The 27,500-nt window shown below is 44.4% G+C and overlaps 1 protein-coding gene and 1 long non-coding RNA gene across 2 annotated transcripts in view; both read right to left on the reverse strand.

Moving 5' to 3' along the window:
* tspan9a (tetraspanin 9a) overlaps positions 1-27,500 on the reverse strand; it is a 147,794-nt gene that overhangs the window by 120,017 nt on the left and 277 nt on the right. The gene's annotated exons all lie outside the window — the stretch shown is intronic.
* On the reverse strand, positions 25,432-27,483 carry LOC113587200. Its single transcript, XR_003411716.2, has 2 exons — positions 27,329-27,483; positions 25,432-26,317 (listed from the first exon to the last, which is right to left on the reverse strand). It is a non-coding gene; the product is annotated as an uncharacterized LOC113587200 (long non-coding RNA).

Raw genomic sequence — 27,500 nt, forward strand, 5'->3', positions numbered from 1 at the left:
GGGGCTCAACAGTGGCAACCTGGCAGTGGAGGGACTTGAAATCTTGAAACCTTCTGATTACTAGTCCAGTACCTGCACCACTAAGACTCCACTGCCCTGCACTCCTGCTTGTTATTGGTTTACATCTCAGTGTCACAAGCACAAGCAAAACATTTTGAAACATCAATCACAAAAACAGATAAAGATGTCCCAAAATTATTCCAAACATTCATACACATTTGCATGTCTGTGTGTGTGTGTGTGTGTGTGTGTGTGTGTGTGTGTGTGTGTCTGTGTCTGTGTGTGTGTGTCTGTGTCTGTGTGTGTGTCTGTCTGTGTGTGTGTGTGTGTCTGTCTGTGTGTGTGTGTGTCTGTGTGTCTGTGTGTGTGTGTGTGTCTGTGTGTGTGTGTCTGTGTGTGTCTGTGTCTGTGTGTGTGTGTGTGTGTCTGTCTGTCTGTGTGTGTCTGTCTGTGTGTGTGTCTGTGTGTGTGTGTGTCTGTGTGTGTCTGTCTGTGTGTGTGTGTGTGTCTGTGTGTGTGTGTGTGTCTGTATGTGTGTGTCTGTGTGTGTCTGTGTCTGTGTGTGTGTGTGTGTGTGTGTCTGTCTGTCTGTGTGTGTCTGTCTGTGTGTGTGTCTGTGTGTGTGTGTCTGTGTGTGTGTGTGTCTGTGTGTGTGTCTGTGTGTGTGTCTGTGTGTGTGTGTGTGTCTGTGTGTGTGTGTGTCTGTGTGTGTGTGTGTCTGAGTGTGTGTGTGTGTGTGTCTGTGTCTGTCTGTGTGCGTGTGTGTGTGTCTGTCTGTGTGTGTGTGTGTGTGTCTGTGTGTGTGTGTGTGTCTGTGTGTCTGTCTGTGTGCGTGTGTGTGTGTCTGTGTGTGTGTGTGTGTGTGTCTGTGTGTGTCTGTGTGTGTGTGTCTGTGTGTGTCTGTGTCTGTGTGTGTGTGTGTGTGTCTGTGTGTGTGTGTCTGTGTGTGTCTGTCTGTGTGTGTGTGTCTGTGTGTGTGTGTGTCTGTGTGTGTGTGTGTGTGTGTGTCTGTGTGTCTGTGTGTGTGTGTCTGTGTGTGTGTGTGTGTGTGTGTGTGTGTCTGTGTGTGTGTGTGTCTGTGTGTGTGTGTGTCTGTGTGTGTGTGTGTGTGTGTGTGTGTGGGCATGTGCACGTGTGTGTGATGTGACTCTCTGCAGGTGCATGGCACTTTTTTGGCTTCTGTTTTCTGTCTGCTTGGTGGTGCCTTGACCAGTATGTTGCATAGCAACAAGGAAGAGAGGACTGTGCTGATTTCCTCTCCCAGTGGCAGCTGGATCCTCCAGACCCTGACTGAAGACAGCTCATGGCACTGCTGAACCCAACTTCCTGTCAGGAGGCCCTTACTGATGAACTAGTCTGGGCCAATCTAAATGACATGAAGAAAGGAACCAGACACAAACCCTGTAGACAGCACAGCACACAGATCTGGACAGGCAGGTGTTTAGGCAGCTCCAGGTTCTCCAGAGCAGTCTGGCCAGTGTTTGCTCCCACTGCCGTGACCCCAGTAGCACAGCCAACGCCATGAGCTCATCACACAGGCATCAGATACAGCTCAGCAGCTCAGAAGGATCCATGGGCCCAGCACACATCCAGAGTGCAGGCTCGCTTTGTGGGTGTCTTCAGGAGTTTGTGATATGACACCACTGAGCTGCTCGGCGCTGGAAGGAAAGATGCTGACGATGACGATCTGGGCTCAATGGAGCTGCACGGAGATGAATCCCCTTACAAAACAGAGTGTGACGGAAAATACGAGCTGTCAGCTGGCTTAAGGAAGAGGAGTGAGTGAACGGCAGGATGAGGAGAGTCATTTGGGGGTGACCGGCTCTGTGGAGGAGGAGGAGAGTCATTTAGGAGGGGGAACAGCTCTGAGGAGGAGGAGAGTCGTTTAGGAGGGGGAACAGCTCTGAGGAAGAGGAGAGTCGTTTAGGAGGGGGAACAGCTCTGTAGAGGAGGAGGAGAGTCGTTTAGGAGGTTGAATGGCTCTGTGGAGGTGGAGGAGAGTCGTTTAGGAGGGTGTACGTCTCTGTGGAGGAGGAGGAGACTCGTTTAGGAGGTTGAATGGCTCTGTGGAGATGGAGGAGAGTCGTTTAGGAGGGGGAACAGCTCTGAGGAGGAGGAGGAGAGTCGTTTAGGAGGGGGAACAGCTCTGTAGAGGAGGAGGAGAGCTGTTTAGGAGCTCGGTCGTGTACAATCACATTAACAGATGTGACTCTAAAGTACATCTCTCTCTCTCTTTCTCTCTCTCTCTCTCCTCTTCTCCCATCCCCACCAGCACAGATGCATTACTGATGTTCACCACTAAAGCATTAATCTCCCTCTCCGCCCACACACACACACACACACACACACACACACACACAGCAAACCCATAAATACACGCGCGTACGCACACACACACGCACACACACACGCACACACACACGCACACACACACGCACACACACATATCTAAACCCACAAACACACCCAAACCCTCACACATACTCCCACTCACCCAAACATACACACACATCCAAACATACACACACACACACACACACACACACACACACACACACACACACACACACACACACACACACACACACACCCACACCCATGCACACACACCCACGCACACACACCCACGCACACACACCCACGCACACACACACCCAAACAAACCCACAAACACACATGCACACACCTACCTAAAACTACAAACACACACAAACACACCCTCCCAAACCCAACTACTCCACCTCATCAAGCTTTATAGCACGTAGTTAACAGGAGTGTGTGTGGACATACAAAGCCTCTCTCCACCCATCTGGCTATTATTTAGTGTGGAGTGGGAGAGTTCTGTGGCTCCTGGTCGGACGGGGCAGACAGGGCTATGATCGGCCCTGGGTCTCACACTCCCAGGCTGGTGAGGTCTGAAGACGCTGGGGTGGCCCTGTGTGGGGTATCTGACCCCAGGCCCGGGCGGGGGGCTTGGAGATGGTGGGAAGGTGGGAGCATGTGGAGTCTAAGGCATGCCGTTCCCATTTCCACTCCCAGCAAAGCTGAGAGGGCAGGTGGGGGGTGGGGGGTGTCAAAGTCATGCATCATCGCTACTATTTTAATTCTCTCTATTAATTCCAGCACTGGCCTTTCCCAAGACGGCTGAGATTTAGCAGTTTTACACAGATTTAGCAGAATCACAGCACGGCTGGACCCGCCATGGACCCACCCACAGACCGGCCCCTCCAATAGCTGTCAGCACAAAGGCTGATGAGTCAGGAACAAAAGTTACTTACACACGTTCACACACACACACACACGCTCTCACACACACACACACACACACACACACACACACACACACACACACACACACACACACAGCAGTGGTTACTGTTTGTCCTTGGTGTCCTGGAGACCACAGCATGAGTGAGCAGGGATAGCAGTGTCTCAGCAGCTGGTGGCGTGCTCACTCAACACCTTTCCCCTCATGCAGCCGCAAGAGTCACACGTCAGACGAGATGGAGTTTCATTGCTGCGTTACCCAGAAGAGCACATGGCCATCAGGGACGTGTGGAGGAATGAGGCAGCAACAGCAGGGTGGGGTGAGAAGATCCCTGCATAGATACAATAGATCCTAATCCTAACTCTAACCCTAACCCCTAATCCCTAACCATAACCCCTAACCGCTAATCCGCAACCCTAACCGTTAATCCCTAACCCCTACCCCCTAACCCTTAATCCCTAACCATAACCCCTAACCCTAACCCTTAAGCACTAACCCCTAACCATAACCACTAACCGCTAACCCCTAATCCCTAATCCTGACCTTAACCCCTAACCCCTAACCCTGACCTTAACCCCTAACCATAACCCCTAACCCTAACCCTTAAGCACTAACCCCTAACCATAACCACTAACCGCTAACCCCTAATCCCTAATCCTGACCTTAACCCCTAACCCCTAACCCTGACCTTAACACCTAAGCCTAACCCCTAACTCTAATCCTTAAGAACTAACCCCTAACCCATAACCATAACCCCTAACTGCTAAACCCTAATGCCTAAGCCTGACCTTAACCCCTAACCCCTAATCCCTAACTCTGACTTTAAACCCTAACCCTGACCTTAACCCCTAACCCCTAATCCCTAACCTTAACCCCTAACCCTAACCCTTAACCCTCCCTCTTTATCATCAGAAGTGCCTGAGCTTCAAAGAGTGCTAAGGAAACATTGTCTTGAAAATTAAAAAAAAAACAAAAAATAAAACCATTTGGCTTTGAATTTCTGTTTGAAAACATTTTTAGTAACGTCACTTAATGGTGGGGGAGGCGTCATCAATCATTTGAGCAAAGACATGAATGTTTAATAAGATCACCAAGCGCCAGGATTCTTTCACAGTGAAGAGGGCTGACGTATCTACACATGTAGCTAGTTAGCTAAGCATTAGGACATCATGTTCGTATCATTTAAAAAGTCATTTTTAGGATAAGTTACCCATCTGTAAATTAGCTGCTTCCCAAATAACATGATTCATATTTTCTCACTACATGACTGGAATAAATCTAATTCAACATACATCGGGAGGCACTGTTTCACAGATGAATGCTGAAAAGGACACAAGAGGGGCCCTAAGATAATAAGCCCTAAACTCTCCACTGCATGCAGACTGATGTTTTTGATAATCAGCCTTATGAGAACAGACATTGGCCGATGCACCTACCTCAAAACGGCATTAATCAGCAGAGGGCTAAGGGTTAGGGTTAGGGTCAGAGGGCTAAGGTCAGGGTCAGAGGGCTAAGGGTTAGGGTTAGGGTCAGAGGGTTAAGGGTTAGGGCTAGGGTCAGAGGGCTAAGGTCAGGGTTAGAGGGCTAAAGGTTTAGGGTCAGAGGGCTAAGGGTTAGGGTTAGGGTCAGAGGGTCTCTGATCCTCACTCTGTCCTGCTCTTGCCTTGAAACTAGACATAATACACTTTAAAAGACGGCTAATCTTAGCGTGTGTCTGTACTGTGCCTGTACATTTGGGCCCTTTAGAGTGAGTTGTGATCTGATCACCCAACACCTCCATCATCACACGTGTCTCATACAGTTCTGATCACGCAACACCTCCATCATCACACGTCTCACGCAGCTCTGATTACCCAACACCTCCATCATCACATGTTTCTCATGCAGATCTGATTCCCCATCACACTCACTAATGTCTCAGAGCTAGACGCCAGTGTGCCTCTACTGAGCAATTCTGTTTATTCTGTTTACATCCTGCTCCACACACACACACACACACACACACACACACACACACACACACACACACACACACACACACACACACACACACACACACACACACACACACCAAGTAGCCTGCTGAAAGTGTGTTTGTTATACTGCATTGTCTGGGTTCTGAAAAGGTAACAAAGTCTGAGTCTCTGGAGTGAGAGTGAGAGTGCACATGTCTAGACGGTCGTGATGGAGCTCACAGCAGGAGGGACACTGGGGAAACTGGGAAAACTGGGAAAACTGGGAACTCAGGGGACTGGGGAAACAGGGGACTTATGTGAAAAAAAATGATGAGTTCTGAATAACTGAATAAAAAGAAACGATTCTGATCCCTGATTCAGTGTCCAAGGTTCTACCGCTTCCACTGGAAATGTTACAGAAAACGATTCTCATGAATGTTGGAACACTGGGATTTAAAGAAGCTTTTAAACAGTGGAAATGTTTCACAGTGTGCTCTAAACAAAAGTAAAGATCATGAAGAAAAATGTTCCTTACACACATTTAACTGACCCTTTTATCCGAAGGAACTTACAATTCTGACTGAACACTACTTGAATTTCAAGTTTGGTTTATTTGTCACGTACATAGTCATACAGTATAACTCGCAGTGAAATGGTTTGAGAGTGCTCTGTCCAAACTGAGGAAAAAACAGGGGTGTATAAGGAAATATATATTTATATATATACAAAAATATATATATTATATACACATATATATCTATATATATACAAAAATATATATATTATATACACATATATATCTATATATATACAAAAATATATATATTATATACACATATATATCTATATATATACAAAAAAATATATATATATTATATACACATATATATCTATATATATACAAAAATATATATATTATATACACATATATATCTATATATATACAAAAATATATATATTATATACACATATATATCTATATATATACAAAAATATATATATTATATACACATATATATCTATATATATACAAAAATATATATATTATATACACATATAAATCTATATATATACAAAGAAAAAGAAACAAACTTGAACACTACTTGAGGGTTAAGGGTCTTGTTCAGGGACCCAGCAGTGCAAAGCTGGCAGTGGTGGGACTTGAACCAGCAGCCTTCTGATTACTAGCCCAGTACCTTCACTTGATTCACATGATTCACATCAGGACACGGGCAGGACGCAGAGTCAGGACACAGGGGTCAGGATTTAGTAGTCAGGACTCAGAGGTCAGGATGTGGGGGTCAGTACATCCTCCTCAGATCTGTGTTCCTCACATCTCAGATGTTTAGTAGTTTTGCTCTCTTGTATTTTATTATCCTACTGCATTTAAATCCTCAGACCTACAGCACACAGCTAAGGATCACTCTAAGGATGAAGGATGGAAACAAGTGACTAATCTAACCGTCCAAAATGAGCCAAATTTGTTTTTTTGTTGTTGTTGTTCATTTGTTTATTTAATGTGCAGACAGTAAAAAACTTTGAGAAGGAAAGGGGAGTTTTAATCACCCAGTCACACTAACCACCACAGTGCTAGCTGGTCTCTCCGGCCCTGCGCATGCTAGCCGGTCTCTCCGGCCCTGCGCAGGCTAGCCGGTCTCTCCGGCCCTGCGCAGGCTAGCCGGTCTCTCCGGCCGGTCTCGGACACCTGCTGGAGTGCTTGGATGGTGCTGCTCATGTCCTCTCATGTTTGGAATGCCAGTCCCACCAGAGTAGATGATTTTTCAGAAGAGTACCCTTCTGTCTGTCAATATCTGTGACAGATTCTGTGGCTAAAGACACCAAGATCATGATTTTCCTCAGGCATTATGTCCAACTGGAGCTCAATTATGCACTAAACTCCACGCTGGAGAGGAAAGAGCCCAGTCTGACTCACCTGCTTTAACACAAATAAGTCATAAATAAATAAATCAACTTGAGTATGACATGTTAGTTTGCCACTGCTTTAATGATCCAAGCGAATCTAAGATCAATGAAAATCTGTTGGGTCGTTGCGTATTCGATGTCAAAAGAGCAGAAACAGACACTGTGTTTTAACAGGCCTGTAAATGTGCTTTAATGAGAGAGGATGACAGAGACATGCAAACACATCAAAACACACCTAGAGAAAGACATAGTCAAGCTATGGAAAAGCTCTCCTGCTACTGTGTCACCTTGATATATGACGGCAATGACAACACATTTAGTGGGTTAGGATTACTCTAATTGTAGTTACCCTAACCCTAGTTACCCTAACTCTAGTTACCCTAACCATAATCCTAGTTACCCTTACACTAGTCACCCCAAGAGAGGGGTCCAGCATGGTCTTGACCCGTGGGAGAGAGGGATCCAGAGAGGGGTCCAGCATGGTGGGCCGAGTGGCCTTGATTCTGAGCCCAAATTTAGGACAGCAGCTGCAAAAATGCAGCTATTCTGGGCCACATGTGCAGCTGTGGGTGAAGCCAGCACACACACCTGGGTACCCCAGAGGGTTCACTACAAACTCACACACGTGTCCAAACCTTAAAGAGTGAAATCGAAAACCAGGAGTGTAATTCAATCGGAGGAGACACAGGAGAGGCACAGATGCTCTGTAGAGATCAGCTCCCCTTATCTTCTGAGCCTTCTGCAATGCAACAGATCCTGACATTTGGCCAGAGAGCACTGTGTGTATGGAAGGTATGCAGAGATGATTAATATCTCTCTCTCTCTCTCTCTCTCTCTCTCTCTCTCTCTCTCTCTCTCTCTCTCTCTCTCTCTCTCTCTCTCTCTCTCTCTCTCTCTCTCTCTCTCTCTCTCTCTCTCTCTCTCTCTCTCTCTCTCTCTGACCAAGTGGGGGCATTGAACACCTCTTGTTCTGCTGTTGCAGCTATATTTATTTTTATATTTATATTAATATTTATTTTACTTAAAGGGTAGCCGCACACTGGGATTTTGTTACTTCTCACACATACTCTTACACCATGCATATGCACACCAACACGCACACTCACAGTTACATGCATGCACATGCATTTACGCACACACACATGTACACACACCCATGCGTGCACACATACGCACACATAAGTATGAGAACCCCAGCCACTGCTGAGCTAAAGCCCTGGGTCCTAGTGCCCCTTTCCCGGATGGTGAGGAGAGGAGAGATCCCAAGCTCACACTGATGAGCTGGCGGAAGAGCGTTGGTGCGCCGGCATCCAGCGAACCCTCGAGCTTCTGACTCTGATGGGCCTCCTTGGGTGTCACACACCTCCTGCTGACCAGGGCACTTGTTTTGGGCTTAAACGTGTGACCTGTTCTGGGCTTTATCATGTGATTGAACGACAGCCACTGCTGTTCCTGGTGTACTGGGGCACATTCATTAACATCTGAGATTCACTTCTTAAGAAAGGCTATCAAGTAATATGTGGTGAGCAAATAAACATAAAATTAATACATTAACGTGTGTAGTCTGTAGTCTGATGACGTGGTGACCTGATTAACTGTAGTCTGCTGCCCTTTAGTGGCTGTAAATGACAGCAGATTGTTTTTGGCTCAGTGTACTTTTATGAGCTGACTGATTTTTAAATCAGTGTGAGAAGTTATGAACTAATGACTGACATCACCAACAATGACATCAAACCCACTGACTCTGATATCACAAATGCTGTATGAGGTTAATATTTACAATATCACCCAGTCCAGCGCCATGTGGTCTAGACAAACATTTCATAAAAGTACAACAAAGAAACTGAAACTCACTTCTGTTGCTGAAGCACAGGACAGTGCAGTCAAGAGCCGAGAACACCCTGAAACGTCATTCAATTTTAGATCCACTAGATGGCACCAGAGAATAAGAAACCAAACAAACATCATCAACTGGAGAAACATGTAGCCATGAAAACCCTTATTCTCTAAAATGATTTGACTAAAAGTTAGTTTCTCTAAATACCTAATAATAATAATAATGAATAAATGTTAAATACTTCAATGGGATGTGCACTAAGGACAATTCACCACAGCTCTGTCCACCCTGTGTCCTTTGGGCCCTTGTATTTCTCTGTCAAACAAGAGTTGTCTAATGTGACCACTGGTATATGAACTCTCAGACATCATTCAACTCACCACATGCACAGAGTAAAGCTCAGGAACCCTGGGCAGGCCCAGCTAACCCTGTGTCTAGCCTTGCCCACTGGCACAGTTACTGACAGACACAGTTACAGTTACAGACACAAAGAGACTTATAGACACAGTTACAGTCATAGACAGATTTACAGAGAGACACAGTTACAGACAGATTTACAGACATTTACATTTTCTCTGTTTTTGCATATTTTCTTAACTTCATTTTAAAGGTTCTTATATATTGTAGATACCCATATGTTTCATATAAAAATGAACCAATCTCAGCTCTCTTACTAATGAGGTACCATTTGACCTAGAGCACTGCATAAAGAAATAATTTGACAATAAATCTGAAAATATGAGGTCCAGTTTTAGAAATCTATCATATTTCATGTGATGATATATCTTTATTTATGTGAATCAACTGTTTTGGTGTTTAGTTCGCAAAGGTTGTGAAATATAAGAATAGCAGTATTAGTATTGAATAGCAGAATTGAAATGTGGAAACAATTGTTTCTGAGTAAATGTGTCACTCTCACAACATCTTACATGGACTGAAATAATGACTTTATATATAATATAAAGTCATTATATAATATAATGATATATATAATATATATAAGCAATGACTTTATATTATATATTAAATGTCATGTGGACACACACACAGACACACACACACAGACACACACACACACACACACAGACACACACATACACACCCACGCACACTCACACATACGCACTCACACACCTAAATTCAGCCTCGTCATACTAGACATGTTCTGTTGGTCTCTTTTATCCTGCGGACTCCTCCAGACCTTCACTGCGATGCAGAACTCTGAGGTCCTTCAACTCTCAGTAGGAGCTAAACTACATTACTGGACCTGAAGGTGAAGTTTATCTGAGTGATCCAGAACCACAGACTCTCCACAGGTTGTGCCAGCGGAAGAGACTCTCCAATCTCAGAATTCAAGTTTCAAGTTTCAAGTTTGGTTTATTCGTCACATACATAGTCATACACAGTATAACTCGCAGTGAAATGGTGGAGAGTGCTCTGTCCAAACTGAGGAAAAGAAAACAGGGGTGCGTAGAGAAATATAGATATTCTCTATATGTGAAATATATATATGCAAAGAGAAATATATATATTCTATGTATGTACAAAATATATTAACAATGTATGTACAATATATGTATATTATGATTATATACACAATGTACAATGTATATGGTTGTGTATATATGTACACAATGTACAGAATGTACAGATCCATTTTGTAGAATAACATATTTACAGTTGTTGTGTTACAAGGTAATTGAATATATATATATATATATATATATATATATATATATATATATATATATATATATATATACACACACACTGTTATACAGTTATGTTACAGGGTGGTGGTGGTCCCCACAGTTTATCAGTTTCCCTGATTCAGGGCCCGAATGGCCTGTGGGAAGAAGCTCCTCTTCAGTCTCTCTGTCGGTCTTCAGGGAGCGAAAGCGCCTCCTTGACCTCAACAGAGAGAAGAGTCTATTGTTGGGATGGGTGGGGTCCTTCACAATTTTCCTGGCCTTGGTTTGGCACCGCTTGTAGTAGGTGGTCTGCAGGTCAGGAAGTTCCGAGTGAGTGATGCGCTCTGCTGAACGCACTACCCTTTGGAGTGCTTGTCTGTCCTGCTTGGTGCTATTCCCAAACCAGACTGTGATGTTCCCCGTGAGGATGCTCTCGATAGTGCAGGTGTAGAAGTTCCGCAGTACCTTGGAGGGCAGTCTGAAGTCTCTTAGGCATCTGAGGTGGTAAAGACGCTGATGAGCCTTCTTTGCCAGGGAGTTGGTATGGCGGGACCAGGACAGGTCCTGCGAGATGTGAACACCAAGGTACCTGAAACTATCTACTCTCTCCACCGTGGTTCCACTGATCCTCACAGGTTGGTAGTGCCGCTCCTGCTTCTTGCTGCAATCCACGATCAGCTCCTTTATTTTCCTGGCACCAGTTTTCCAGGTGTTTAATCTCCTCCAGGTAGGCCCTCTCGTCGTTGTCCGAGATCAGACCCATGAGAACGGTGTCATCAGCAAACTTGACAATGGTGTTAGAGCTGGAAGTGGCTGTGCAGTCGTAGGTGTACAGTGAGTAGAGCAGGGGGCTTAGGACACAACCCTGACGAGCTCCAGTGCTGAGGGTGTGGGTGGATGAGGTACAGTTGCCCACCTGTACTGATTGTGGTCTGTCTGTTAGGAAGTTGGAGATCCAGTTGCACAGGGATGTATGCAGTCCTAGATCCCCCAACTTAGTAGTGAGTAGGGAGGGGATGATAGTGTTAAATGCTGAACTGTAGTGGACAAATAGCATTTTAACATAATTTCCCCTCTCTTCGTCCAGGTGAGTCAGTGAAGTGTGGAGCAGATGTGCAATCGCATCGTCAGTGGAGCGGTTGTGGCGGTATGCAAACTGCAGTGGGTCCATGGAGGCTGGCAGTGAAGATGTGATGAAGTCTCTGACTAGCTTTTCAAAGCACTTCATCACGACTGATGTGAGGGCGACAGGGCGGTAGTCATTGAGGTCGGAGGGTCGAGGTTTCTTCGGGACGGGGACGATGGTGGACCACTTGAAGCTGGACAGGACGATACCGAGCGTCAGGGAGAGATTGAAGATGTCGGTGAATACCGGGGCTAGCTGATCTGCGCAGGCTTTGAGGACCCTTCCGCAGATACCGTCTGGTCCCACCGCCTTCCTGGTATTCACCCTTTTAAACACTCTCCTCACGTCACTCTCCGTGATGATGAGGGCGCTGTTCTATGGTGGGCCCTGCGCATGCGCCGTTGGTTGTGCCGATCTTGCCATTAGCACTGCTTCACTGTTTCAGTGAGCCAACTCTGATTCAGGTGGGTAAACATATCTGTCCTTCTGCTTGTGAGTGAGGTGTTCAGAGTGCATGGCTCTCATTCCCACCCTGTAACAAATATCCACTGCCTCATTTTTCAGCTGATCTTGTGATTGAGCCTTGCTGGCTCAGCTGAAACGCACAATTTCCCGCTCAGCCGAGCCCTGACCTGCCAGATTTAGAAGAGCGATTAGAGCTGCAGCTCCTGGACCTCATCTAGAGCAGACACACACTCCTGGATCACACCCAGAGCAGACACACACTTCTGGACCACACCCAGAGCAGACACACACTCCTGGACCTATACAAAACTATTAGAATTTATAGAATTTACAGTTACGTGCCACAATTATGAATGCATTTGGCTTCAATCTGTAATGAGACAGGATCAGCCACACAACTGCAGATAAACGTTATTAATAACAAAGGTACAAACACTCAATTGGAAAACATAGTCAGAGAACAGGCCAAGGTCAACCAATCAGTACCACAGGGAAGATGACTTTGTCTGATTGGGTGACTGCTGGGTGTGGAGGTCCACTTGATTGCCCTGTGGTTAGACCCAGAATGCTTTGCCTTTTGGCTATGGCGCCAGAGGGCTGTGCGACTGTAACTGTACTACGTCTTGTTTACCGCTGCACCTTGTATATTTATTCATTATGTTACTTGTGTACATACTGTAAACTGGTCAACGATCATTAAATCATGGGGCTGGGGATGGTGACTCGGCAGGGCCAGCAGTCGCATAGCCCTTCACGTGTGGAGGCGGAGCACACAAAACACTGCCATAGACCTTCACGTGTGGAGGCGGAGCACACAAAACACTGCCATAGACCTTCACGTGTGGAGGCGGAGCACACAAAACACTCCCACAGACCTTCACATGTGGAGGCGGAGCACACAAAACACTCCCATAGACCTTCACGTGTGGAGGCGGAGCACACAAAACACTCCCATAGACCTTCACGTGTGGAGGCGGAGCACACAAAATACTCACAGAGACCTACACCTGTACAGGCAGAGCACACAAAACACTCAGAGACCTATGCATGTGAAGGCAGAGCACAGACACTAGACCTGCTCTTTATGCAGCTAATTTAATGTGACCAACCACAACTGCTTTTCTGTGTACTCCAAGTAACTGGGGCAGCATCAGCAAGGGAGAATCAGCGACTGAAGCACCAACCCCAACCCACTGCACTGGAAACACTGTACCAGAAACACTCTACCGGCAACACCATACACCGGAAACACTGTACCAGAAACACTCTACCGGCAACACTGTACACCAGAAACACTGTACCAGAAATAACAAATCCCAGATGAATCCCAGACGAATCCCAGACTGTCATGTGATCAAAATCCTGCGTGTTCATTAGAAGCCAAGTAGGCCCAAGCAATAACTGACCAAACTCGACAAGCTCCAGCAGCTAATGTGAACTGATGTGCATGTTTATGTTTATATGTGTGTGTGTGTGTATATGTGTGTGTGTGTGTATATGTGTGTGTGTGTGTGTGTGTGTGTGTGTGTGTGTGTGTGTGTGTGTGTGTGTGTGTATCAGTGGGAGTGTCACACAACCACCAACGTTTTAAACTTTATATCGTTTTTACCTCATTGTCATGTACAGCTGGTACATTACAATAATTCAGAAATGCCTTTTATGAAGCAGAAAATGTGATTTGTAGAAGTAACACCACTGTTTGTTCAGCATATAAAGCTGGAGGCTTAGAGCCTTTAGTTAAACGACACCGTGTTTCCAAGTGCTCCCGCTGGTCTAATAATCAGACGTTAATTCCAAGCCCTGAGACGCCTGCTGCGTTTCTGAGTGGTCCCGGAGGAGGCGTGGTCCCAGAGTGGTCGCAGTGGACTGAGTGATCCCGGAGGAGGAGCTGAATGAGAAAAGCAGTGGACACGTTTCCTGCTGGTGTGAAAACAAGCAAAGCCACTAGGATAGCCAAGCAGAGACCAAACCAGGAGATTCTCTCTCACTACCTAAACCATAAACTCTGTTATTCCAGTTAATCTCTGTAAGGATTTAACCACTAAAATAATGGATGCTGATATTGTCTGGCAAGTCAACCCTGAACATAGCCTATATCAAGAAATCATTACACACAGTTATGTGACTAATGACCCTGAATCCCTGTTTATTTAAGAATTTAACCTAATTGAATGACGGTGCCCTCTGATTACTGAGTGCAATTGTACAGTTACGTAAATTAATTCAAACACTTCAAGGAAACATGTAAAGTACAAACGTGCCTGAACCTTGGGCCAAATGGAATCAAAAACTTCAACAGAGTGCAGAAGTCTTTCCTGAACTAATGTCTTATCTGCTATAATATGACACTCATGTCTCTGGTAGAAACTGTCAAGAAGAAAAACATTTTAAAAACAGTCTCAGGAATGAGAGGCATTTCTGTGACACAAAGTGAAAATCAAACCATTGTGTTTGAAGTGGTTATAATTACTGTCTAAACCACTACTACCACTTCATCATGGCAAACCAGCCTGCATAACCTTTACTCTCCTGTAAAATTATTCCTGAACAGTTGTCTGACATTAAACATGTCATAACAATTAAAACTATCACAGGGCAGCGAAAGAAAAATGGTCATTAACATTGTAGGTTCAGAGAGATGTTATCTTTAGGTTCTGAAACTTCATATCTTTAGGCCTTGCATAGTGCATCACAACATGTTTATGCATGAGGTAAGCACCAACTTGGAGCTAAGGCTGGTATGTATATATATATATATATATATATATATATATATATATATATATATATATATATATACACACACACACACACACACACACACACACACACACACACACACACACACACACACACACACACACACAAGCTCTTTCAATAATTGGATTTCATATATTGAATATAAAAAAATCTATTTGGAAAAGTCAAAATCAAAGTATGGCCTCAAATACAACAACCACAAAAATAATTTCTGGGTTTTTAAAGCTTTCTCTAATGTTTTATTATTTTATTGTGAGAAAATCTACACAAGTTTTGACTCTGGAAGTGGAAATCTTGGAACCTTGTATAAAATGATACTGCTGACCTCAGCACTCTGAGAACAAATCATACACCAATTATCACATATAAGATTAAAATTACTACAATAGCAATTTCCACATCACTCTGCCCTGCTTATAGCTCATGTTGGAGTTATAATCACTGAAAATGAGGATTCCTTTATTCTTCCAGCAGAACAACATACTGCGATAATGCACAACATAGTCGTGATTTCCAAGCAAAGGCATCAGCCAGCTCCCCTGCACCAATCACCTGACTCCTCTGCTCCTCCCAGAGATTAATGCGCAAATTCAATTTTTAAGGGGATGTTGAGTGGTGGTGCTAAATAGAAGGTGAAAATTTAATGGCCAAACATTGATACGTTTGTGCATGTTGGTCAGAACCAACATCACTCCAGTTAATTCCACAGAAACCCCAGTCATTATATGACCCTCCATATTATAACACAGAATTAACAGTCATTATCTGTCCATGCATATGGAGGCAAAACCAAAGTGATCCATGCTATCAGGGAAATCCATGACCTCATCCTGCACAGAAATATGGAAAATGTGCCAGGAAGCTGCAGTTGGGTTGACCCTGAACTGAAGAGGCTATAAAGGGTTAAGTATTCCCATGCACAGCACTAGGGCTGCCCTGACCTGCCACTGAACAGGGACCGTAAAGGAGTGCGGTAAGACGCAGCATCAAACAGCAGTTACAGAAAGCCAAGACATCATTAATGAGTTTGTGTGTGTGTGTTTTAAAGCACAATTTGCTTAGCAAAATTAGGCAAGCAGCAGCTGGTTGGCAGCATCCCCCTCCAACATAACCTTCAATGATCCAAGCACTTCCTCATCCTGGGAAAAGTTTTCCAACACTCCTGCTCCCAAGGACAGCAGGCTGAGCTGTGCGGGACGATAGTAGATTCTTGACTGTTATTTTAGACGTCAGGCTCTTCGGAGGTAGCAAACCAACTCTGCTATCAGCCCAGTCATTACTGAAACCACAATGTCAGTCACATTTTCTGCCATTTTCGTGTTATTTTCACATACAAACCAAATGACAATTCATCCAACACAATGTGGACAAGAATATTGGTCAGTTAAACTAAACAAGGACCAGTGTTCATTTTGAATGCGCCTTTAAGCAAAGGACCAGGGGGTCATCTAAATGTTCAGTGCTACCACTGCTACTGGCCTCAAGGTTAGGATTAACCCTAACCCTAACCTTAAACCCTAACTGTACCTTAACCCTAACTTAACCTAACCCTAAACCCTAACTGTACCCTAACCCTAGCCTAACCCTAACCTTAAACCCTAACTGTACCTTAACCCTAACTTAACCTAACCCTAAACCCTAACTGTACCCTAACCCTAGCCTAACCCTAACCTTAACCCCTAACTGTACCTTATCCCTAACTTACCCTAACCCCAACCCCTAATTTACCCTAACACTAACCTAATCTTAATTTACCCTAACACTAACCTAATCTTAATTTACCCTAACACTAACCTATGCCTAACCCTAACCCTAACTCTACCCTAACCCTAGCCCTAACTTTAACCTTAAGCCTAACCCTAGCCGTAACCCAAACCCTAACCCTGGTCTCAAGGTCATACCTCACGAGACAATATTTCCAGAGAGACATTTCCACTCTCACCTCTGTGGAACACACACAATCTCTCTGTATTTGGCTTGTTTGTGGTAAACAGACAGTCGTGTAGCTTCTCTGTGAACAGTGGTGAGAGTGGAACAGAAGGACAAGGGACTAATCATCCCTGCACACGGTCCCATCCAAACACAGTCAGTCCCGGACAGATTGACCTGCACACGGTCCCATCCAAACACAGTCAGTCCCGGACAGATTGACCTGCACACGGTCCCATCCAAACACAGTCAGTCCCGGACAGATTGACCTGCACACGGTCCCATCCAAACACAGTCAGTCCCGGACAGATTGACCTGCACACGGTCCCATCCAAACACAGTCAGTCCCGGACAGATTGACCTGCACACGGTCCCATCCAAACACAGTCAGTCCCGGACAGATTGACCTGCACACGGTCCCATCCAAACACAGTCAGTCCCGGACAGATTGACCTGCACACGGTCCCATCCAAACACAGTCAGTCCCGGACAGATTGACCTGCACACGGTCCCATCCAAACACAGTCAGTCCCGGACAGATTGACCTGCACACGGTCCCATCCAAACACAGTCAGTCCCGGACAGATTGACCTGCACACGGTCCCATCCAAACACAGTCAGTCCCGGACAGATTGACCTGCACACGGTCCCATCCAAACACAGTCAGTCCCGGACAGATTGACCTGCACACGGTCCCATCCAAACACAGTCAGTCCCGGACAGATTGACCTGCACACGGTCCCATCCAAACACAGTCAGTCCCAGACAGATTGACCTGCACACGGTCCCATCCAAACACAGTCAGTCCCAGACAGATTGACCTGCACACGGTCCCATCCAAACACAGTCAGTCCCGGACAGATTGACCTGCACACGGTCCCATCCAAACACAGTCAGTCCCAGACAGATTGACCTGCACACGGTCCCATCCAAACACAGTCAGTCCCGGACAGATTGACCTGCACACGGTCCCATCCAAACACAGTCAGTCCTGGGCAAACTTTCAGCCTCCAAACACACACTAACACACTGTCCAGTGGTCTAAGCAGTCATGATGAACTGATGTAATATACCAATTATATAACAACGCACATTATGGAAAGATTTAGGTGAAACAGATCTGATCTGTAATCCTACACCTAATATTCAGATCCATTTAGGACTGCAGCCCTTTAGGATAAACTAGGATAAACATTTCAATGTCATTTTGAAGCCAGCTTCTTTACCTCTACAAGAGCTCCTGTAATTATCACCTCTTTTTCTATATCAGAAGTGTGGACTGATGATTCTACAATACTTATGTTTTAAAACTGATTAATACTTTATACCAATATTCGCATTTTCAATGTTCAGAAATTCACATCTCACCCTTTGTTTGAAAAGTTCTGTTAGAGTTTCTGTGTTTTTAAGTGTGTGTCTGTCTGACATATTTTCTGTTTCACTTCAACTGTGATCCTGATGTTACCACTTTCCTGGGTCTGCACTAGTACTAAGCAAACCGCAGGAATGTCCATGCCAAGGCTGAGTCTGAAATTTCCTGGACTTGACATCACATGGAAGTTCCACATAACTGCCCCTGTAATTAGTTATAAACAGCGTTCAGTTGCATGTCCGTGGAACTCATATCCAAAATCATAAAAAACAGGAAACTCTAAAAATACTTGGACTGTCTTCCTGTCTACTGATCTCATTTCCTGTACGTGAGTAACAAGTGGATCATCATAAAATCTATAAACAAAAAGTAAGATATTAAATCAGAACCTTACAGCCATCATACTTCATCAAACATAAATATAAAGCAATAAAGTACTCATGAACAACCCAATCACCCCAGCACTGAGTGACACCGTAACACGCTGAGATAAAGTCATGTGAAACTACTGCAGTAGAGTGGGACGGCGGTTCCCCCGGTGCATATCTCTGTAAACGTAGTTTCCTCTGAAAGGATAAACTCCACGTATTAGCCTGAGAGACTTTTCAGCACACAGAAACGAAGGAAGAAATGAAGAGGGTTTGGGGTTAGTGAGGCAAGCACACACAGGCCAGCAGCCGCGCGAGAGTGCAGGGTGAACGGGGGCTGCTGAAGGGCAGACCACCAAGACCCGCGAAGACCCTGCGAGAGCCATCAAGAGCCACAGCCACAGCCGAATGAGAGTGAAACTCAGATCAGGATCTTCACTTCTTCTGATGGCTGTTAAATGAGAACTGTCCTGCAGTTTAACTGTGTCTGGATTATTTCATGATTGTTATTCTGTGATATGGCTGATAGCAATAATCAGTGCTGCTGGGTTAATTTATAACTGCAGGCAAATTATAGTGTCAGAGACTGCTCTATGTACCCTATTCATTATCTATAGAGGCACTGCATCTGTACTGTGCACTACTAGTCTGTACTGTACTGAGGACTCTTGGTCTGTACTGAGCACCGCTGGTCTGTACTTTAGTAAGCACTGCTGTTCAGTACTGAGCACTGTTGGTCTGTGCTGTACTGAGCACTGCTGGTCTGTACTGTACTGAGCACTGCTGGTCTGTACTGTACTGAGCACTAAGACGATGTCAGTCTGCAGTGAGCAGGGTGAACACAGACCACTGATAAAAACTATGGGATAATAGCAGGGCAGTTCAAAGCAACCCAGGACTTTATCTTTTCAAGCCAGAACCCAAACAGATACACCAGATGAGTATCTCAGTCGGGAAGAGTCTTTCCTCTCTAGTCTACCTGCACATCTATCCACCAGCACAGCTACATTACATTAGGACATTGATCCTCAACTGTCTCACCAACAGTCTTCTCAGTCTGAGCAAAACCCAAACATAAACCAGCTTAAACAAACAATGCACTTTATCTAACTAATAATACAGAACTGTTTAATGTTTAATGAGGGACAATATCATTGATTTCCAAATTTTAGGGACCAAAACAACTGTATTAATATCTGAACTGCAAATAAATATTAAAATAAAATGGTAAACATAAATAAAAGTCCTAAAACAATATTGATAGGTTAGACTAAAACTATCTGGAGGGACATATTTATAAACATATGTAGAATTAATTCACAATAACAAAAGAGACCAAGAGAGAATGGCAGTACTTGCATAACACTCTCTGTTGTTGAACCTGAACAGCCACCTCATCAGCACAGCAGATCTCCTTTCAGTTTCAGAACTGCAGGAATTAAAGGTGGAATTAAAATGCAGTTTTTAAAATGACTCTGTAGGAATCTCAGCCTGTGCGGACAGGATGGAGGTATTAACGTGCTCTGAACAGCCCATTCCACCTTGTCCCTGAGATACAGGATTAAGATCTGAGGATTGTGAAGGCCAGAGAAGGAAAACTCACTGCAATGTTCCTGGAACCAAATGACTATACGACCCTGTGCCATAGTGCATTATCATGCTACGAGTATCCTCCTGCTACAGAGTACACAGCTGCTATGAAGGGAGGAACTTGGTTAGACATGATGCTTAAGTATGTCCTACTGTTCAAACATCCAGCCACAAGTATCAAAGGACTCAGGTTGTGCCAAGAAAACACATCACTCCACCACCACCAGTCTGAACTGCCGACACCTGACAGAAGATCTCATCAGTTCTGACCCTCTCTGCAGCACGGTGGGTGCAACAGAAGTCTGGATTGATCAGACCAGGTGATGTGCTCAGTGATCCAATCTTTGTGCCCTTGTGTCCACTGAAGTCTTGTCTTTCTGATTCCCTTAGACAACAAAGACACTCAAACTGATCGTCCTTGCTAAGGATCGACTAGTTGTGTGTTGGACACGTCATTCGGATCACCAGTGTTGTACGCAGCTGCAGTTTTGTTGACTGTGCACCTTCTGTTTGGCAGAACAATTCTTGACTTCCTCTGACCCCTTTTGTTGATGAGTTGCAGGACATAATGCTGGGTGTTATTCCTCAATCATACCAATCTCTGTACACTCTCGACACTTGCAGAAGACAACGCAACAGGTAAGCAATTTTTGTAATACTGGCCCAAGCCAGTCTGGCATCGATGACCATATCTCATTCAAAGTCACTCAATTTTTCCAATCTAATGTGGATTCACACTGAAACAGATCTGCGGAAAACTTGCTCACTCAACTTTATGTTGCACAACAAAGTCAAATGTCTCCGGAAAAGGCAGGAGTTCCTTATAAAGTGACCACTCTGCGTATTCCGCCATACCGGTCAACCAAATGCAATTAGGAACAGTCTGCGTGCAGAGGTGCAGAAAGCACAGCTGGAGTCCTGCTGCCTGAGTGCCATAACAGGCTCCTACAACAAGGCCTCTGTGGAAACCCATCCACAGGACTGCTGGCATATCTCACCAGCAGCAGCAGGCTGTGAAGCCTACAGGAGCTGGAGAGAGAACTGATTACACTGGGTGCTTTAGCATGGCAGCCCGGATAAAGTATGAAGGAATAATAATAATAAAACAAATATGAGAGAACAGAAGAGAAACAGGGAAAGAGAGAGAGAGAGAGAGAGAGAGAGAGAGAGAGAGAAAGAGAAAGAAAGAGAAAGAAAGAGGGGTTTCAGACTGCAGCCAAACTCACAATAACACAGCTGTTCTCTTCTCCAACCCCAGTGACCAAACATCACATACCGAAAGAGTTGTGACGAGAATAAGAGCACCCAAAAGATTTAATAACAAATAGAAAACAGAAGAGGAGAGAGAGGTGTGTGGGCACATGGATATTATTAAGAGTCCCTCCAAAACAGAAAGTCTTAGTGCAGTTTAAAGTGCAGTTTAAAGGCAGTAACAACCCGTGCCATCCAGGAGCCATCACCCTAACCCTAATCCTAACCCTAAAACTAAGACTAACCCTAATCCTAATCCTAACCATAACACTAACCCTAAAACTGAGAATAACCCTAAACCTAATCCTAACCCTAACACTAACCCTAAAACTAAGACTAAACCTAATCCTAACCCTAACACTAACCCTAATCCTAACCCTAACACTAACCCTAAAACTAAGAATAACCCTAACCCTAAAACAAACCCTAATCCTAACCCTAGCCCTAAGAATAAGAGTAACCCTAATCCTAAAACTAACCCTAAGACTAACCCTAACCCTAAAACTAAGACTAACCCTAAAACTAAGACTAACCCTAACCTTAATCCTAATCCTAATCCTAACCCTAGCGTGCTCCAGCCCCGACAGTCTGACATCCAAGGACCAGCTGGACTCACCGTAGCTGGGTGGTTATTCTCCATGCTCGTGATTGTCCTACAGCTCCTCTAAGTCTTTCCTGACTGTACATCATCTTGGACAAGCATGGCGTTATCTTTTAACATTTTTAATTTGAAGACTGTATGTGTTCGAGCCATGTGGAAAGAGGAGTCATGTGACTACAATTAATAATAATAATAATAATTATTATTATTATTATTATTATTATTATTATTATTCACATCTGTAATCCTAACTGCTAAAGAATAAAGCGAAAATTAGAATTCAGAGCTGTCCCTGTCTTCTTGTGCAAAGTGTTCTATAATACAGCACACTGAACACAGACAGCATGATCCACATTAACGTTTAACTCCCATGAGATGGTTAAATGTAGAAAGAACCCTAAACTGCTTATGGGGGAAATCATTTTTGGCCTCATTTCTCTTTCCCATGTAAACATGAACACTGCTGAGGATAAATGATTTTAAGTTTGAAAAGACTGAACTGTATTGTGGCAAAGCTCTTACAGGAAATGTGTGATATTGAGAACAGCGGTTTGTTGTGTTGACCCAAGTTGTATTGACCAAGGAATTTGGTCGACAGGATTCACAGCAGAAACCCTTTTCAGGTCCCCATAATACAAAAATCTCAACAGACTGCCCAAAAAACCCCACAGCAAAAGGCCTTCCAGTGAGAAACGTCTCTTCCCTCCCATGGGTTGCTGTTTCAGTACTTGCCATAGTGAATTAGTGAATTAGTGAATCAGTGAATCAGCTGAAGGCACCTGCACTCCTGCCTGTTTATGAATCTGGAAGCAGTTTTACAGTTTGTGGACTCTGGCGTTGATGCCTCAACTCTCAATATCCTTCAAGAGGCATTTAAGGCTACATACAACATGCAACCTGACACAGGTCGTCTGAGGACAGCTATACATAGAGACGGAAACCTCTTTGCCTACAAGGTGCTGGCATTCCTTGATGGAGCATGGTATTAATGAAGACACATTTGTAAGACAATATCAATACAAGATTTTTCCTTTTTTATGATTTATTGGAAAACACATTCACATTTGTGATTGTTCAACGCACTCAACACACTCTGTAATACAAGCCACAAAACCCAGAGAATGAATTCATGTGATTATGGAGCAAATGGGTGAGACTGCAGCACAGAGCTGAGGTGCTGCACTAGCCCTGGGCTGCCATGCTGCACGGATGACTGCACTAGAGCTGTGTGAAGCTGGGTGTATGTCAGCGGTACGGCCCTGGACACACTCCTGCCTGCTCCACCCAGATGCTCACTGACTTCCACAGTCAAAACTCTAGAGGCTGCCGTCCCGACGCTGGAATATGATTTGTATGTGTGAGAGGGCAGGAACACTGCAGGTGAACATAAGTACTTTTCACTTTTCATACCCTGATCTCTAGCTCTCTACTCCACCCCAGGGTGTGGCATGAGCCAAACTCACCAGGACAACTGAAAATTCTGCTGGGGCAGAAGAACTTTAGTCACTTGTTTAATTGCCACAGTGTGACAGTGATTCTACAATACAGACAAAGTCTTTCTTCACATATACAGAAGTGACCAACTGACCAACGAGTGCTACCTGTATGCCATCAGGGTTAGGGTCAGGGTCATTCAAGGCTAAAGTTGCCTTTGATATCCTCATATGAACAATCTCACACATGTTCACTACTTCAGCAAACGTGTTCTGTGTGAACTGTTACACAGCTTTGACCTGCACAGTCTAACTAGTCAAACTCCTCTCCATAGTGATCACATTCCCACTCCATAAACCAGCCCCTTGCACACTGGGCTCCTGTGTTCCGGAATATAATGTGGTGGAAACCTGGAATGCTGTATGGAAGCTCAGTTCTCAATCACCAGCATTCATTCTGCTTTATAGGTGTCAAATTTAAAATGGTTACTCAGGGAATATTGACCTCAGCTCTGGTACACAACTTCATTAATGTTATTACTTCACATACCGTGTGTGTGTGTGTGTGTGTGTGTGTGTATATATATATATATATATATATATATCAGCATAAAACTTTATAGGGAAAGGAGGGGTTACTCATCTGTGTCGATGACGATGTGAAACCAGGCACAGGCCCTGTTTGTTTTTACTGCCCACCCACTTCCTATCCGGGATCTCAGACCTTTCCCCTGATAAACAACGTGAGCAGGACAAATACCCATGCAGTCCAAACTTAGTCCACCATGCACAACACCACCAGGAGGGTCAGGAGGAACTGCTCTAGAAAAATCAACAAAGGGCAAAGCATGATCATGTGTTTCAGCACAGTGACCAAGTAAATCTTTTTAGAATTGAAGCTAACTACTGAATGTGTTTTTTAAAAAAAGTAATGCATTAATCAGAGGGCAGTGGTGTCTCAGTGATGAAGGTACTGGAATAATAATCAGAAGGTTGCCAGTTCAAGTCCCACCACTGCCAGGTTTCCACTGTCGGGCCCCTCAACAAGACCCTTAACCCTCAATTACTCATGTTGTTTTCAGTCAGAATTATAAGTCGCTTTGGATAAAAGCATCAATTAAATGCCGCAAACGAAATGTGTTACCCATCCAAGTTTATCAGGAGTGATTGTGGTCACAAATTAGGGATAAGCTAAACTTTAAAACCTTTAGCTAAAGCTAAAGAGAAACATTTCAGTAAAAATTCTTGCTATTTGATAGATGTGTCTCTCCCATTAGCAACAGTAATTCTGACAAAACTATTCCATCTTGTACCCATCAGTGTCACTGTCATGGGGTAGATGACTTTGAAAGGGTGGGGTTAGATGACCTCTAAAGGTGAGTCTGACAGTGTCATAGTGTGTGGCCTCATGATGCTGCAGTCACTTGTGAGGATGTTCTGTGCATGCCACACCATACACACAAAGCAATGAAAGAGACCATCCACACGCCCTAGCACACACACACACTATAGACCAGCTAGAGACCATTCACACTCCGTAGCACACACACACTAGAGACCAGGTAGAGACCATCCACACTCCCTTGCACACACACTAGAGACCATCCACACTCCCTAACACACACACACTAGAGACTAGCTAGAGACCATCCACACTCCCTAGCACACATAGGCTAGAGACCATCCACACTCCCTAGCGCACATAGGCTAGAGACCAGCTAGAGACCATCCACACTCCCTAGCGTACACACATGCACACACAAACACAGATGCTCAGGCATTCAGAATCACACATTCGCATGCACACATACAGAATCATACATGCATACATAGACACAAAATCACAGACACACTATTTAGTGTGAGGGCATAAAAATACTTTTTATTGCTGTTTTTCTACAAAAACCCTCCTCTAAAATAAATGAGACATTAAAACAGAGAGGGCGCTCCAGTCACAGTTTCAAACCACAGACTCACTCTGGGCTTGTGTCACACAAATGAAACATCATCATGTAATTCACTGTGCACTATGGGACGTGAGGAGATTATGATATAATATCTGTAAACCTTATGATATCTTGACATGTCTAAGTAGGACCTCAAAGAATCTGGGACCCTTAAAAGTCTCCTAACAGAGGGACAATCTGGGTGACCTCACCTGACCCACCCAAATGGCAATTACACTGTATGATGTCAAAGTGTTACGGGGTTAAGTGTGGGTGCCTGTGTCAATCAGATGTCTGAGTTTCTGCTCAGTCATTGCCTGCCACAGTGGGCACAGAGATGCCCCCTCACACAGAGTCAACCTTGTTCGTGCCAGTGGTCAGATGCCCCACACGGGCCCCGACACAAAGAGTTGACCTTGTTCCTGCTGGGCGTTGGACGCACTCCCTGGCACAGCCTGCCAGCTCCAAGGAGGTCAAAGGAGAAAAAAAATGTTGGTTTAACACACAGCTCGGTCCCTGTGAGCTCACTGGATCAGTGTGTGTGCGCAAATGCGTGTCCGTATGTCTGTCTCCAACAGCTGAGAATGGCCACACTCCAAAACATCAGCGGAAAAGAGGCAGATGTGCTATGAAAAGCTCACTTGTGTGAAAAGCTCACCTGAGGAACGTGCCACTAACCCGATCTACTGATCTCTCTGGTCTGAGCTCACATGAGCAACGTGGCACAAATCTGATTTCCTGATCTCTCTTTTCTGAGCTTCAAGCTTCAAGACTCAAACTGACTTCAATGCCAACCCAAAATCTGTAAAGAGTGAGAAGCAGAGATGCGACTGAGTTCAGATGAATGTGGTGGTATTACGGCACAGGACATGAGTTTGTGAAACGCGCTATATAAATTAAACAACATAATAATAATAATAATAATAATCATCATCATTATTATTGTTAATATTAATAATCTCCAGCAGAAAAGCCACAGAGGGATCAGGGCTGGGGTCAGGGCTGCTGGGGTTTGTTCTATAAAGGGGGCCACAGACTTACCCTAGATGTTTACTCTCTCTGCACTGGGGGGGTTTGCCTCTGTTATCAATAATAATCTGAGACAGAAAAGCTCAGATTTCCTTTAAAAATATTCAGTAATTAAAGAAATGACTGATTAGTGAATTATAAGTGAAAAAGGAAAGGGATTGAAAGGAAAGAGAGTGAGGGATGATTCAAACCTGTCAGACGCATATAAAAACAAACCAAATATCAGCACGAACTGTGAAAAACTGTTGATGTCCTTCACTCTGACTGAGGAAATGCTGGAAAGACAAACCTCACTCAGAGTTTGGTTTTCTATCTGAGGGACACATAGCGATCGTTCTGTTCTCTAGGGACTCACTGACATGGCTAGCAGTGCCAGCAATGCCATTGCTGATGTGCACTTTAGTGAAGAACTCAAAACAAAGATATTTAACACACGCATAATGGCTGGAAACTGGCCTTTGAAATCACGTCCACTGGGCCGGTGTCTACGGCAATCTATCATAACTCCGCCGCTGCAGAGATCTTAACTCCCACACCTCGTGACTGAGTGTCTAAGGATGCATGTACTCCTCACAAATAACCTGCCATGACATATGGGTTTGTCCTAAGGAATTGAAGACTAGACAATCTGGCATCGTATGGACAGACAGAACTGAACAGACTACAGATCTGATAGAGCCTAGACCAAGAAAGGCTTTTAGCCAACAGCAAATTGACCTTCATGAAAATGTAAAAAGTAATTAGTGACGAATATTTCCCAATAAATCAAAGGTAATTTAAGTACATTTTAGATTAATTAATGTAAGAACCGTGGGGGCACTTTGAAGTAGGCAAACTTTCCACACTTTCCAGGTTCCAGACCACAGCGTAGACTTGCTAGAGCCGGTTTTGTTTACCAGCCTTCAGCGGAAACAAGGCGGGTGCTCACACTCTTGCCTTTGCTCCTTTTTGAAATA

This window comes from Electrophorus electricus, chromosome 4, assembly GCF_013358815.1.
Source record: "Electrophorus electricus isolate fEleEle1 chromosome 4, fEleEle1.pri, whole genome shotgun sequence".
Lineage (NCBI taxonomy): Eukaryota > Metazoa > Chordata > Actinopteri > Gymnotiformes > Gymnotidae > Electrophorus > Electrophorus electricus.